At 42.9% G+C, this 14,615-nt stretch overlaps 1 pseudogene; it reads left to right on the top strand.

Annotated features, from left to right (window-relative positions):
* The first annotated feature begins 2,914 nt into the window (after nucleotides 1-2,914).
* On the top strand, nucleotides 2,915-13,983 carry LOC104137827 (carboxymethylenebutenolidase homolog; annotated as a pseudogene).
* The last annotated feature ends 632 nt before the right edge of the window (nucleotides 13,984-14,615 follow it).

Genomic DNA, 14,615 nt, shown 5'->3' with positions numbered 1-14,615 from the left:
AACTAGTAAGGGGTGCTGTCGTTAGGAGGTACCCTCCAGGGGCTGCCTAATCAACGTTAAGAAGAGTACTTCCAATATTCTTTCATCGCCACCAAGGAAAAACAGAGCCAGTCCCTCCTGACTGCGGAAGTAACCCAGACAGGAGCACGGTGGAAACAGCGGGTTTACTGTCCTGCCCTAAACTTTGGTGAGCAGGCATGGGGCTGACCAAGAGGCACCCACAAATCAGCCCTGATTTTATCATTTGCCGTACGTTATATTCCTTTTTCCCCACTCTCAGGTTCTTACCCTTTACCACCCTCCCTTCCCTCTGGACAAACAACCCATTCCTCTGTACTTTTACCACCCTGGCTCCAGTTTTGCTAACTGGCAGTTTCTTGCACTGCTACCGTGTTAGCGCAGGCGTAAATCAAGGTTAGCCGCCTGCACGGACGTTACTTTCCCTTTGGCCTCCGGGACGCTCGGCAGTTTCTCACAGCACTCTCTTGTTGGGGGTAACTGTATCGTCGGGGTAGGCCGGTTGCCTGCACACCTCAACGGGTTAAGATGGACGTGTCAAACAATATTGGTGTGAGCAGAAGAGTCATGAAGCTGGAGACCCTTGGGGCAGCCAGCCGGTACGCGTGTGCCTCGGCAGCACGCAGCCAGGCAGCGCCCCGGTCTTTGGGGCAGTCGTATCGCGGGAGGTATTGCCACAGAGGGGGGAGTTGATGGAGGAGGTGCGAGAGCTGGAGGAGTGCCTGGCTGCCACCCTCGCCCGCCGCCGGGAGCGGGTGGCCGAGCTGCCCTTTCCTCTAAGGGGAGCAGCGAAAGGGCCAGAGGCCGCGGATGTGGCTTGTAACTAGATGTGAAGAAGAAATAATTAACAGTGAGAGGGATTAAGCCCTGGAGCAGCTTGCCCAGAGAAGTGGTGGGATCTCTGTCCTTGGAGATGCTCAGGCTGGGGCTGGCTGAGGCCCTGACCAGGGCGGTCTGCCTTTGCAGTAGGACGTAGGACTAGATGGCTTGCAGAGACTCCTTCAAGCCCATACCTCCTGTGATTCGAAACCCCCCCATGCCAGCCGCAGTGCTTCCTGCATCATAGCCCCCATCTGTGTCAGCCTATGTCCCCAGCTACCCAAGGCAAGCCACCAGCTGTACCTCGCGTAGCCTGGCGGCCTCCTGCAGCCCAGCTCCGACAGCCCAAGTTCCGACAGCTTCCTCACGTGGCCAGGGGAAGAGGTCTGGCCTCTTGGCACGCTTGCTGTCTTTCAGTTCCTTGATAACCTTAGAGTAATTCCCCAAATATTGCTCGTTTGTGAAGACGGCGTAATGACGCGGGTTTCATAGGAAACGAGAAGGGTAGCGTGATGAAATGTTTCGTTACTAAGAAAACGTAATGTTCAGGGTGTTGGAAAAGCGGTGTCTCTGCTGTCGCTTGTTCCAAACTGAGAAATGTCAGCTCGGTTACTGACGTTAAAAACCTCTTTGAAAGGGACTGGAAGCATGGATTTTAAACATGCAGGGTTTCTCCTGTTTGTTTTGTTTTCTCCAAATACTGCACAGTTTCTTAAAAATAAGCATTCTGCGGGAAGCCTCATTAGCTGAAATGAATGAGCCACATTTTGTAACTCTAGGATACGGCACGTGGCACAGAAACGCAGGTTACGTAAGCAACTTGTGCAGAAGAAATGTGAAAACCTGTCTGTATTCTTCCCCAAATGTACTAAGCCTGGGTTAGCACAGGGTGTCTCCAAGCATGCTGGGGAACCAAACTCTCCTGCTGTTCAAAGCATGCCATAGGTGTCACGGCTTCTGAGGCCCCTGATAAATTGCTCCCCAGCTTGGTTGGTTGACTTTGGCGATGAGGGATACCCTGGTTTCATACCCATTCATCCCCATCTGCCTTCATCCCTCCTAGGGTACAAGTAAAGAGTTTGCGGGCAACGTGTAAACTTTTCTCCAGATCTTTAAAAAGCCTTATTTAGGCAGGATCCCTCACACCTGCAGAAAAGGGAGAAAGGTTTGCCCCCGAGAAAGGAAGAGGCATCTTCTACCCATAACTCCCAGCTGCTCAGCCCAGGCAAAGCGTCTCTAGTTTAGGCAAAATCTGATGCTGCCTATTACAATAGCTAGCTTTTTCAGCACCGTATTGCAAGCGCTGCAGTTAACAGCTGTCATAGCCACAGTCACTCCTGGAAACGTCCACAAGATGGGGCCACTCTCCTGAATTGTCACGAAGAAGACTTCGAGGTATTTCGGCTCTAACCAAAATAATCAATATTTTGAAGGGCAGCAGTTAAATACTGCAGTAATGGTAGACCACCGTCTGAAGAAATCTGGCTTGCTAGTAAGTGGGAAGCTGTAGCAACCCAAGCTGCTGAATATTGTCTTTGTGTGCACCGAGGCAATGTGCACCAAGGCAGTGTAGACTGCTGGATTACGATAAAATGTAGAACGTCAACTCCTCCTTAGGACTCTCTGGGTATTAGAGGTAACCCATGCCCTGACAGTGATATAACAATATCACTCCCTTTATTTTATTTTGCACTACTAAATGTTTCTTACCTGAAAGATTAATTTATCTCCAGTACATTGCAAAACCAGATTACCTTTTGATATCATTAACACTTGATAAACAAATAGATTGCAAGAAGCGTCATTTGAACCGTACCCAAGGGTACTGTGCTTATGCTTGATCATCATGAGTAAGATCTTTTTTCTCATATGAACAAATATGAATAGAGGTATACTGAGCTTTTTAAGGGAATTTTACCCTTGACAAACACCATTAGTTCCAAAATGCTGAATTAATCTCCCTGTAATCCTCTCTTATTTACATTGGAATGGATGAATAATACAACATCACATTAAAGTGAGTCAGCAAACTATAATGCAATTGCGAGAAGATGTACCCTAGGTGACTCAGATACATGTCACTAAAGAAGCAGCAGTCAACGAATAGCAACTAGTAAATCTGGATCTCTACCATCCCAACATCATCAGCACTCAATAAAGGTAGGAGAAACCTCTACCATAGCATTAGACTGTTGTGGAGACCATTTTTTTTCCAGTTTTGTGTCTAGCACTCTATCTCTTGAGGGTCAGAGCTTGTTGGATGAGAGGACAGGGAGTTGCCACCTTGGTGACATGCCATAGAGGAAGCAGGAAAAGGGCAGGTGAGAGGTTTCTGAGCAATGGGAAAAATAAATAAATGTAATGAAGGAAAAGGCACAGAGGCATGCCAAATTAGAGCTGCCTCGAGTCTTCTTACCTACTTCTGTATTGATATGATAGCCCCAGGCTCACCAACGTGGGTGTGAGAACAGCACAGATGCCGTTGTACTGTGGCCTCAATATTAGAAGATCACAAACTAGAGTCTACCTCAACCTACAGAATTTTTTTACTATTTGGTTTTAATTTTAGAGGGTCTTATGTGGTGGTCTAGATCTCGAAACTGGGAAGGAGGAACCAAGGCAATGGAAATGCCAGGTCAGTCATGCGGGCAGTAAATATGTCATGTGTGCTCTTGATAACAACGTGACAAAGTGTCTAAAACTGTGACACTGTAAACTATTGTATATGGAATATTTTTTTAAAAAGCAAGGCCTAAAGTACTGCAAAGTCATGACAAAACTTGCAGTTCATAAAGCATTGAGAGAAAAGTCCAAAGAGATGGCAATGCAGCTGACTTCTTAGATGGAGATCAACCCTGAGTAGCAGATATGTTAAAAAGACTTTGTATGACTCAGCTGCAGACAAGTTTGAATATTTCATTTGCATTTTCATAAGCTGAAATTGCTGATCTAAACTGCAAATAGAGTCAGTTTCCTAAGCAGACAACCTTCTCCTCATTAACTTTATTGACTTTATTAACTTTATTATTATTATTATTAACTTTATTGACTCATTATCTTTATTATGTGATTGTTACTATGGCTTTAATTACACATGGGTGACAACTGGAACTCAGCTAATAAGCAACTTTTAAAATACTAGGTTCCTACAATTTATAGTTAAATGTGTTTTTCTTACCCATACCAGATAAACTCTACATAGGGGGAAATAAAAGTATCAAAACAGCATTTTGTTCCTAATATGCTCAACATCTTTAATAATCCTTTCAATGAACTAATCTTACTTACTTCTGAAAATCTAGATCCATGTAATGTTTAGTTAGCACTTTATAAGAGGCATTCACTCTGTCCTAAGCAATGTTATGGTATGAATTTTGGCATGTTTATAAAGTTTGTGATAGCCGCAGAGGTAAAAGATGATTTACACCTTTTTTATACATAATTCTTAAAAAACATTCCTCAAGTCACTACAATTTAAGAAAAGCTTATTGATGCAGCATATTGCATTTGTTTATTATAGCTTGAAAATCCCCACTATTTTTGCCTAAACACAGCTCAGTGAATTTTAAAATGTAAATAGGTTTATTATAAAAGAAACAGGGCTTTTACTTCAATAGAAATGGATTTTTGTCAGCTTACCGCTCAGATGACCTGCTCATGAAGGAAAACAGCCAGCAAGCATGATAGTAGGAGAGTTGTTTAAATTTGGTCAGTTATATAAAATGCTTTTGAAATATCAAGCCATTGCTTTGCATGAGATGGGGGATAGGTACTTTTGCCCCACGGTAATGTCGGCAGAGTCAGCCTAACTAACTGGCAGATTAAGCTGCACTGTATTTTTGGAGGCCTTTGCTCAGAGATTTGTGAAGGTCAAGGCACTAGTTCTGTTCAGAAAAAGCCACCGTTAGGAGACTGACTTAAGAGACAAATTCTTGGTGCTGGGAATCTCTCGATGTATCACCCAAAGTGCATTTTCCTGTGAAAAGAGCACAAGTGGTAGAAAGAGGCAGGACCGGGAGGAACTTGTTTTGCTGCTCACTTTTTGTTTTTTGTTTTTGATGCCACTTACCATGTTACAGCATTTGTAGCAGAGGAACTGAAGAGGCGAAGAGGTATCGGTAAAGGTCTTAGCTGACGTCTGTTTGAATTGATGAGAAAATCTAGGAGGGGACAAATGGTTAAGATACTCTTCTAACAAAAATAGGTAAGCATTGAAGAGTGTATTGGATTTTTTTTGCCGGCACACTGCGTCACACTTTAGCAATAAGACCAATCAGACCAAGGAATATCGTTCCAGTGCACGCACTTACACTGACTAGCTCATGTTAGTGAGCATGCAGCACCGTTTTAATCGGTGAAGAGTGGCACCGGAGCCAGATTAAACATCTTCTCAAACTTCAGTTAAAAAAAAAAAAAAAAAAGGCTCTATGTTTAACCGGTGGCTTCGTGGAGGGCCAGGAGTGGAGGGCTCAAGAAATGAATTGGCTTTTAAAAGATCCTGCAGTGGCCTAACTCCAGTTGAAAGGCACAAGCACTTAAAAGGAGCTTGAGGATTCCTCTGAGAAAATCTCTTAGGCGGTAGCCTCTGCTGAAACCTCTCCTCACCTGCGACGAAATGAAATAGCTTCTAGCTGGTACTACAAAACGCGTACCTCTGGCGAAGTTATGTCTGTGGGATGTACGAAGATGTGTTGCATACACAAGGCTGGTGCGTATCTCTGTATTCCTCTGGCCACCGTTCTCGGGTCAGATTACATAGGGCGTGTAACTGTCGGAGGAAATCCCCTGCTGATTTATCTTTGAGCTGGTTTATCGGAACTTTAAAAGGCGCCAGCTCCTGACGAGCTCCCCGGGAAGGGGCTGTACGCAGCCGGGGGCACAGGGGGACCGACAAACGGCCTGTAAGCAGCAGCAGCAGCAGCCTTAGATTCCCCACAGAGGAAAAGAAAGGGGGCATGCGCGATGAAAACTGGGAGGTAAAAGGCAGTTAGAAAAGCAGCATGTTGACAGCGGGGTCTCCCAGAAGGAACAGGAGATCAGGTGCCAGCCTGCGAGGAGGAGGTGTGAGACCGTGCCGGAGGGATGGCGGTGAAACACTGTGGGGGAGAATCGCCCTGCAACGTAATCATGGTGCGTTGGGTTGCTCCAAGCACAAAGCTAGGAACTGTGGGTTGAAAGCTGCAACAGCTCAAAGGCCAAGACTTGTAGGTAGAGGTAGTGTCTCTAATGTTATCAGCTGTCCCAGCTGATGGGATAAGACAAGCTTTCATGGACAGAAGCCCTCCTGGCCTCATTGCAGTCCTAGGATATTCTGATTGACCTGAGAGTTGTGAGTGTTTACAGAAACTGAAAAGGGCTCCTGTCAAGAGCCTGTTAACAAAACACCTAAAGCTTTCACTTCCAACCTTGCGGTATAAACTGCTTATTACTAGGCGCGTGGAGGGGACTATGCAGATTGCACGAGGACTCTGACCCGTAGTAATAGCTATTGCCACGAATAACCTGTATTGCTGTTTGTCCTTTTTGCTTTCCTGCAGATTCCTGGATGGCTAAAGAGTCAGGGCCCTGCCCATGTGCTATCAGAGACAGGTTTGGCTATGAAGGCTGTGGGCAGGAAGTGCAAGTGGAGCACATCAAGGCGTATGTTTGCAAACCATCTGGCAAATCAGACAAAGCTGTGATTGTGAGTCATGATATATTTGGATGGCAACTCCCAAACACCAGATACATAGCTGATATGCTCACAGCTAATGGATACATGTAAGAAGTCTTTTCTTCTCAAAAAAGACTCCACTCTTGGGTTTTTGAGGCCTATGTAATGAACTTTTATTCCAATACACAACGGGAAATTTTTACAGCTACAGTTTGAGTGATAAATTTCCGTACAACAAAAACACAAAGGAACATTGCTGTGAAGTGTCGCAGAGTACAGCACGCTCCCTTCACATTTTGCTGCTTATAGAAGAAATGACTGCACACATCGAATGCTTACAACATTGAAAGTGTGATGCAGTAAAAAAGTGGTTCTGCTACTTTTCTCGGCAATGTGGGAGGGCTTTAAAAAGTAGCATGTTCTGAAACAGAATTAAAGCAATAATTTTTGAAGTAGGCATTCTCTTTTAAGAAGTCTTAAAAAAATAAATCCTCTTTCAAGCTAAATTATATGATGGGATTTTTAAAAAATTGTCATCGTCAAAAATACGGTGAATCATACATAGACATGAGGTGTTAAGTTTAATCCCCTTCTTCTCTGCAAATCTTTCACCCTCAGCTTTGGTGATCTGCAGGAGTTAAATTCTGAAGTGCAGCAGTGTCTTGCAAAAGCTGGATGTGCTGCAAGCCAGCCCGTTTGCAGTGTACATTACAAACATGCATATACGGTTGGGACTGGACCACTGACGCCTCTGGCCCCAAAACAAGCCTCTACCTCATTCTGTAGTGGTCTAGCCTTGAGGTATGTTGCCCTTAGTGGTTCTTGTTTGTGGAGCTGAAGGGAGCTCTAGGTGCCTCTGTTAGATAAAGATGAGATACTTCCGTGAGGATTAGGGATTTTTGGTCCAATAGAACAACACATGTGGTCTACAGTTTCCTCCTTGCTACCTTCTTTCCTGAAAACTTAATCTCCCCTGCTCTGCCCCATGACTGGAATTATGTCTATCTTGTAACCAAATGCAATCGTTTCACAGCACAAGACTGGTTATATACCTTTCATGTGGTGGAGCACGCTGGCAAATTGCTTGTATGAGGGTCTTCCAGCCAGATTTTTGGATCCTTCATTATTTCAGTGAGAGTCTACTCAGTTAAAATGTACCCAGCCTCTGATGAATTGGTTTTGCTCCACATTACCTGAATGATTTTCTGTAATTCTTCTGTGTGACTCATGCCATGCCATACTTCTGTTTGTAACCCCTTCTTTCCCTCCACCCATCCTGATAATACTGCAGCAGTCAAGGGAAGAAGGCTGGAGTTTCTATTGCTGTAGGCAGGAGGAAACCTGAGACTTGTCAGGCAGCAGTTTCTCAATGAAGAGAGGCAGTGTATTTTCCTTCATTGCATCATGATGCTGCTGAACTGATGCACCAACACTTAGCTAGATTTTTTTTTCCTAGTAGAGCATGGGATGAGCTGCTATGGGAGCTGGATTTCAGAGGCCACCTTAAGAGTGATGAGTTGTACTGTCTTACCAGACTAGTTTGAGTGATGAAGAATCTGTTCTTCTACAGGCTCAGGAAAGTTCACTTTCAAAGCAATATGTAGCCTTTTTGCCAAGTACTTACTCAAAAGCTGTGCAGTTTTGCCCAGACCTTTCCAAACACAAGTATGCTGTGTTTATCTCAACCTTAGGATGCCACTACTTTTTTAACAGCAATGATCCAACACAGTACAAAAAAATGCTTTCAACAGACTTTTGTCTGCTTTGGGCCAAACTGATCCAGTCATTTCACCATGATTCTTGAGATACATGCCATGGCTTCAGTGTGGGCTAGGCTTAGGACAACACACAGCAGCATCTGGGGGCGACCTCGTGATGGAAGCCTTCAAGGCCCCCTGCTTGTTTACTTCTGCATGAGGCGACTGTCTTACCCACTAGTGGCTACAGCATAATAGCTGCTGCTGGTTATGCAACACATTTCAGCTGAGGTCGTGCTGAGCCAGGCTTTGGCCAGCCCCGTGATAGAGGAACTCGGCTCATCAGTAATTCTTTCTCTAGCCACTAAAAGATGTCCACAGCAAACCACTCCTCCCTTTCTTCCCTTCCAGCCTTTCACTTGCTCTTCCCAGCCCTCAGACCGTGCATTTTTTTTTCTAGCACATCCTCGTGATGTGCTTTGCAGTAAACAACTAAACCTTCTATAATTATGTTGTTTAAATGGAACTCATTACTGATGGCTTTCATCATTGTTTCATCACTGATGGTATTACGTTGTTTGTAGAATCTAAAATTGTTGTAATCAGAACCTTGTTTAATCATTTCTTAGAAGATAATTCTATTATTGTGTGTAGTTTCAATTTATATACTCAAAACAGGAAAAATAGTGGGGATAAAAATATTTACTTTTTCCCAGTTTGTATCACAAATGATGTTATGTAGTTTAGTCATTGAAAAAAGCATATACGCTTACTTATATGTTTTCTAAAGCATATAGGATTTCTGTACAATAGTTAACAACGATAAGCATGACTTTCTCCGAAAGAAGGAATCAATATAATATTACACCTGGGTAGAAACTTTCCATGGTATAAAGGGACAAAAAAAAAGCTCAAGGTTTGATGAATTCATTTAACTTTTCTTTTCTTTTCTTTTCTTTTCTTTTCTTTTCTTTTCTTTTCTTTTCTTTTCTTTTCTTTTCTTTTCTTTTCTTTTCTTTTCTTTTCTTTTCTTTTCTTTTCTTTTCTTTTCTTTTCTTTTCTTTTCTTTTCTTTTTGTGCAGAGCCATCTGCCCAGACTTTTTTGCAGGAAAAGAAGCTTGGAAGTCTTCTGCTGACTGGTCCAAGTTCGATGATTGGCTGAAAACTTGAGATGCCAGAAAAATAAATAAGTAAGATACAGCTAATCTGCCAGTGAGGCTGCGATGCAGTGGGAGCTATAGCTCAGACAAGACTGGGCAAAAGGCCCTCAGCTTAATAGCAGCTCCCACGGGAAGGTGGTGGTCAGCCCTTCCTGAGGCTTCCCTGCTGCTCTGCCTGTGAGCCTGTCCCCATGGTCAGTAGAGGGAAGGGGGCCACCCTCAGCTGCATCTCTAGGTTGGCTCTGAGCCCATGCAGCAAAACCCAAGGAGGTGGGAGAGAAATAGCATACAGTCGCTTCCTTTCACCATGAAGAATTTTAAAGACCAAATTGCTGTGATTCAAACTCATGGCATATTGGCTGCCTTGAAAAACGAACAGTGACTTCAGACAGCATGAAGCAAGACTCTTCCGCTAGCACTTCAGCTGTACTGCATAGCTGTGTAGCAGAGGGAGAACAGAGCGGCTGCTGCTACAACCTTAGAGTCACTCTTGCCTTGGCAAAGGCCAAGGGGAAGGTACCAGCCTGGCCTTATATGCAGCCTTTATGCCCTTGTTGTTAGTGGGATCAAGGACAACTTCACGAACTCTTAAATATGGTATTCTGGTGCCACTGATGAAGCAGCTCTGTTAGGTCCAGTTCTATCCAGCTATTGACACAACTTCACCCCTTTTGCTGCATTTCAGGATAACTTATTGGAGTTATATTCAGCAGTGTTGGCGTTTTCTTAGTCTCTCGGATTTCCTGGATGCATATTAAAAAGTCCTTTGGTTTCATTGGCTTATACTTTCCTTTTAGCAGTGGAGTCTGTATTACCTATTTTAGATGTTACTTGCAGCTTTCGGAACAGACTTTATTGACTTCTTCCTGAACAGCAGCAGAGTGCCTAGAGCAGCTCCTGTATTGCTCTTTCCTGTCTCCCTGAGAGAACCTAAGATGCAGCTTTAGGGACTTTCTTCCTCTGTCTCAAAGGCTGCTTTTTACAAAGTACTATGTGATCCAAATTGTCATGTCTCTTCACGGTGGAAGCACAACAGTATAACTCAAAACCAAACAAGATAACATATTTGGAGGGAGGGAGGAGGAATGACAGCTGAAGGAGCTAAAAAAATAGGCAAGCACCAGCTGCTGCTCTTCGTTACAGGAGTCTGGCCGCTGTTTATAGACCAGGTATATCCCCAAGCTGTTAAAATCAGGCTGCTACAGGATGCCAAGGCCCTTTGCCAAGCAAAGGTATTTTCCGTTTTGTGACCTGGACTAGAATCTTTTCACCTTTAAGCCCTGGTGTAAGGATAGTGCCTCACACCCACGTGCCTGTTCTTTCAGATAAATGGCTCTTGTCCTTAGAGGGGAACCGCACATCGGGATTCAGAAACTGAAACAAGCGCTCGGTATGTGAAGCGGTCCTCGATGAACAGAGAGGTCAGGCAGCTCTGTGATTTGCCCTGGCTTCCAATAAGCTTCGAATTAAACTTGTTGGTAGAATTTAACTTGTTCATGTTAGCGTGTACAGACTCCTGTTTATTGGCCTTGCCCCTGAAGAGGTTATGTCTCTTCCCCTCCCGTGTGCAACCCTGCCTGAGCATTTATCAGCAAAGACCTTCTATCTCCCAGCAAAGGTGCTTTGCTGCCTTAATAACACAGAAAGGAGCTGCTGGCAAGGCAGCACTGAGGAGGGGCCAGACTAACTAGACACCAAACTAATTAATTTCCTGGGGGAGCAGATCTCTTTCTTGGACTGTTGGGAGTAGCTACGCTGAAGGTTGCTGGACTTACATACTTTGGTGGGAAGGTTAGGGGAGACATAACTGAATCACATCCAGAGAGGACCCGTCTAGGAGGGCCCAGTGGTGGAACCTGAGTCTGGGATCTGCCCCCTCTCTTCTGCGACGGGAAGGGAGGGTTGGGCTCTGCCTGCCAGTTCTTGCAGGTGACTCACATGTTTCACATATCAGTTCCAGTGAAGAAAGGATTTTTGGCACTTATTTTGAGGGTGTGTGTGTGTGTGTGTGTGTGTGTGTTGATGGATAATGTTGTATTTGCATGGCTGATGTATTGACATCATATACAACTTGCGTGCCCCAGGGGGCGAGGAATCGGGATAGAAAATAAAATCTTGAGATGATATAAAGGACTTAACTGTTATGTCTCTCCCACCAATATCTTCTCTTTACTGCCTCTGCATGGCAACATCCACTTCAGGGGTAAATGGATCTTTTCAGAATACAGCGTTCGGGCAAACTTTTTTCAAGCGACATGTAAATTCTCAAAATATCTTCCATGTTTGTTACGTTGGCGATCCTGCAACAACATCTGACATCTCAGATGCTAGCTTACAGTTATTGTCAACCCTGTCCCTGTCTAATGAATGGTATTCTCTAGAGAAGGTTTTATTGCTTTTTCTGTCTACATTTCTAGAACAAAACTCAGCTTCTCAGAGAATTTTAAGCTTTCTTACCTGTGAGGTAGATGTTATAATCTGTTTCCATCCCTTTACATTTCCTTCAATGTATCTTATTCATATGGTGTTTTTATTTAATTCAGCTTAGTTTTTTTTTTCTTTCTGATGATTTCAGATTAGCAATCCTTAATATTTGTCTGAAATAATGGTTTCCTTAAGTGTATGGGAGAAAATATTGTAGCAACATGATATTGAGACAGTTATATGCATCCTTATATTTTCTTTTCAGATTTTCAGACATTGATTTTACTATGGTTGCCTAATTTGCATTTGTTTATAAGTCCTAGCGAAGCTGATGCTGTCCTGAAATATCTAAAGGGACAATGTGGTGCAATGAAATTCGAGGTCATTGGTTTTTGCTGGGGTAGTATTGCTGTACGTCACCTGATGATGACATATCCGCAGTTAAAGGCTGGTGTATCTCTTTATGGTAATGTGGATAGTAAGTGATGACTTGGATGTAACACAAGCAGGTACAAATACGTGCTGTGCAGCTTAGGTGGTTGATTTAGCATTATTTATTGGGCTTTCAGTTGATGGAGAGAGACATATTCAGCAAAGTAGGAAGGATATTATGCAATGAAAATGATGGTGAGAATATTTGTTCCTAGTTTTAGAACGCATCATGTTAGCCACATCTTTATTTTTGTGCCAGCTTTGGGCTGACATACATACTGTCCTTCGGTCACTTGTCCAATTCAGCTCTCTCCCTGTTTGCTGCTGCTTTGCAGCTGCATGGTTCAGAGCGAGCACTTTGTGCAGAACCAGGTAGTGTTTTCTGATCTCACTGCTCTCTAAAGCAGATTGTGATTATTTTCAGCACAGCTTTCCATTTATGCTCTACTCAGGAAGCTGAGATAGCTCACCTCTCCTTTGATAATGTTCTCAGAACGTAATTCTAGGACTACTGAGTAAAACAGTGACTTTCCCAATCAGTTATCAAGCTTGTATGCTCAGAAGGTGCTTTGCAAGTCTTATTAATGCAGTTATTCCATCTGTAGCTTAAGAAACTAGCTCAAAAGGCGTTCTAATCTGGGAGGGTATTCTTCTAGGAGGCATGTTCGTAGCAGCTTGCCAGTTAAAGCTGAGTGTTAAGGGGTACCTATTGCATGAGACAAGAAAAACTTTTCACTGCAGAAGCAGAGTGCTTGAGCAGAGTATTTGAATCTGAATTTAACTTTAAGAGTCAATTGATGAGTTTTGGTTTTTTTTTAACATTTCCGAGGACTAATCAAGGATTCTGATGATGTATCCAACCTGCTGAACCCTACATTTTTCATTTTTGCTGAAAAAGATGGGTCAATTCCCCTTGGTCAAGTATGTCACTAACTGTCTTTCATTTCTGAGTTTTTGAATTTCCTTCAAACTCAGCTAGTCCTTGAGGATCAAAAAAATGAGCAGAAAAATGTGAGGCTGACACAGAAGGACTGGATTTTTTTTTTTAACTCTCTTTGTTTTGTCAAAGTATTACTAGTAAATCAGATAGCAAAGTTTTACAAAAATCCCACCGTTGTTTCAGATTGCTCTCCTCGGGGTTTAGGCTGAGTTCTTGGCTGTAGGACTTGCTTTCTATTGATCCGAGGAATCTTGACACAGTCATTTTTCCAGATTTCACATTGGAAGAAATGTTTAAAAGTGGCAAGTTAATGGGGGTCAATAAAGTAGAGGAAGTGATGAGGAACAGTGATTAGGAATCTATTTGCTTTTTAGCTCCATTTGATGCTTTTTTTTTTCTAATAAGCTTTAAGTAAATAGAACAGGGTAAGCCTATGAGGGAACTACCTTCTGTATAACAAATTAGCAAACTTTCCAGACCCTTATTTCAAAAGAGGGTTTTCATTATATAATATTTTTTGCTGTTTTGTCCATGGGGGATCTTGGTTAATATTGCCTAGCCGGCATGGTAATTCAGAGAGTTGAATTATGAATAAGCTGAGGACTGGCACCATGAAATATGGCTATTTTAATATATCTACTAGGATGTTCTCTATTATAGGTCACCTTACTGGAGCAGAAGCTAAAGCAAAATTGTAAGGTTGATTATGAAGTTAAAATTTATCCAGGACAAACTTATGGTTTTGTACATTGCAAAAGAGACGATATCAATCCTCAGGGTAAAGCTGGTATTGAGGAAGAAAGAAAGCATATGATCAACTGGCCGAATAAATACATTTAATAGAAGAGCAAGCAACTTAAATTAATACCAATTGCAGAATTTATTGTGGAGGTTTTAGATAACATTTTAGAAAATTTGGGGAGAAGAGCTCATTGTAATTGTAATTATAGAAAAAAGCATATAGAATATATTGGATTTTTTTTTGTCACTTAGAGTTATCAGGAGATTCTAACCGGCAATAACATGTTATATTCTGCTGAAGCTTTCTCCAATTTCACCTAGCAGAGTCCTGTTTCAATATGCTGTGAAATATTCTCCAGTTCCTTGGGGTTTATCTTCATACTTGAAATCATTTCTACTAATGGTATTTTTAACTGTGTGCCTATTATGGTCACAGCCAGTCTAAGTCTGACTTAAATCACGAGCCCAAAATTTGGGCATGCGCTTAAGAGTGCTTGGTGAAGCTCGGTTTGAGAGACCTGGCTTTCCTGACTTGCACCCTAGAGGCGGATGTGTATTTCACAGGTGACAGAGGGGGACGGACCTTGTTTCAAAATTTGGGCGCTAAGACAACGTGTTGACATGGGGAACTACTTTCTGAGATTACCTTTGTCGCAAGAAACTAGACAACGTCTTGATCAGTTTAAGAATCCGAAAGTATAACACAATCCGCAGGCAGGGCATTTTATTGC

Source organism: Struthio camelus, chromosome 2, assembly GCF_040807025.1.
Source record: "Struthio camelus isolate bStrCam1 chromosome 2, bStrCam1.hap1, whole genome shotgun sequence".
Lineage (NCBI taxonomy): Eukaryota > Metazoa > Chordata > Aves > Struthioniformes > Struthionidae > Struthio > Struthio camelus.
Note: the sequence above shows the minus strand (reverse complement) of the source record. Positions and strands in the feature narration are given on the sequence as shown.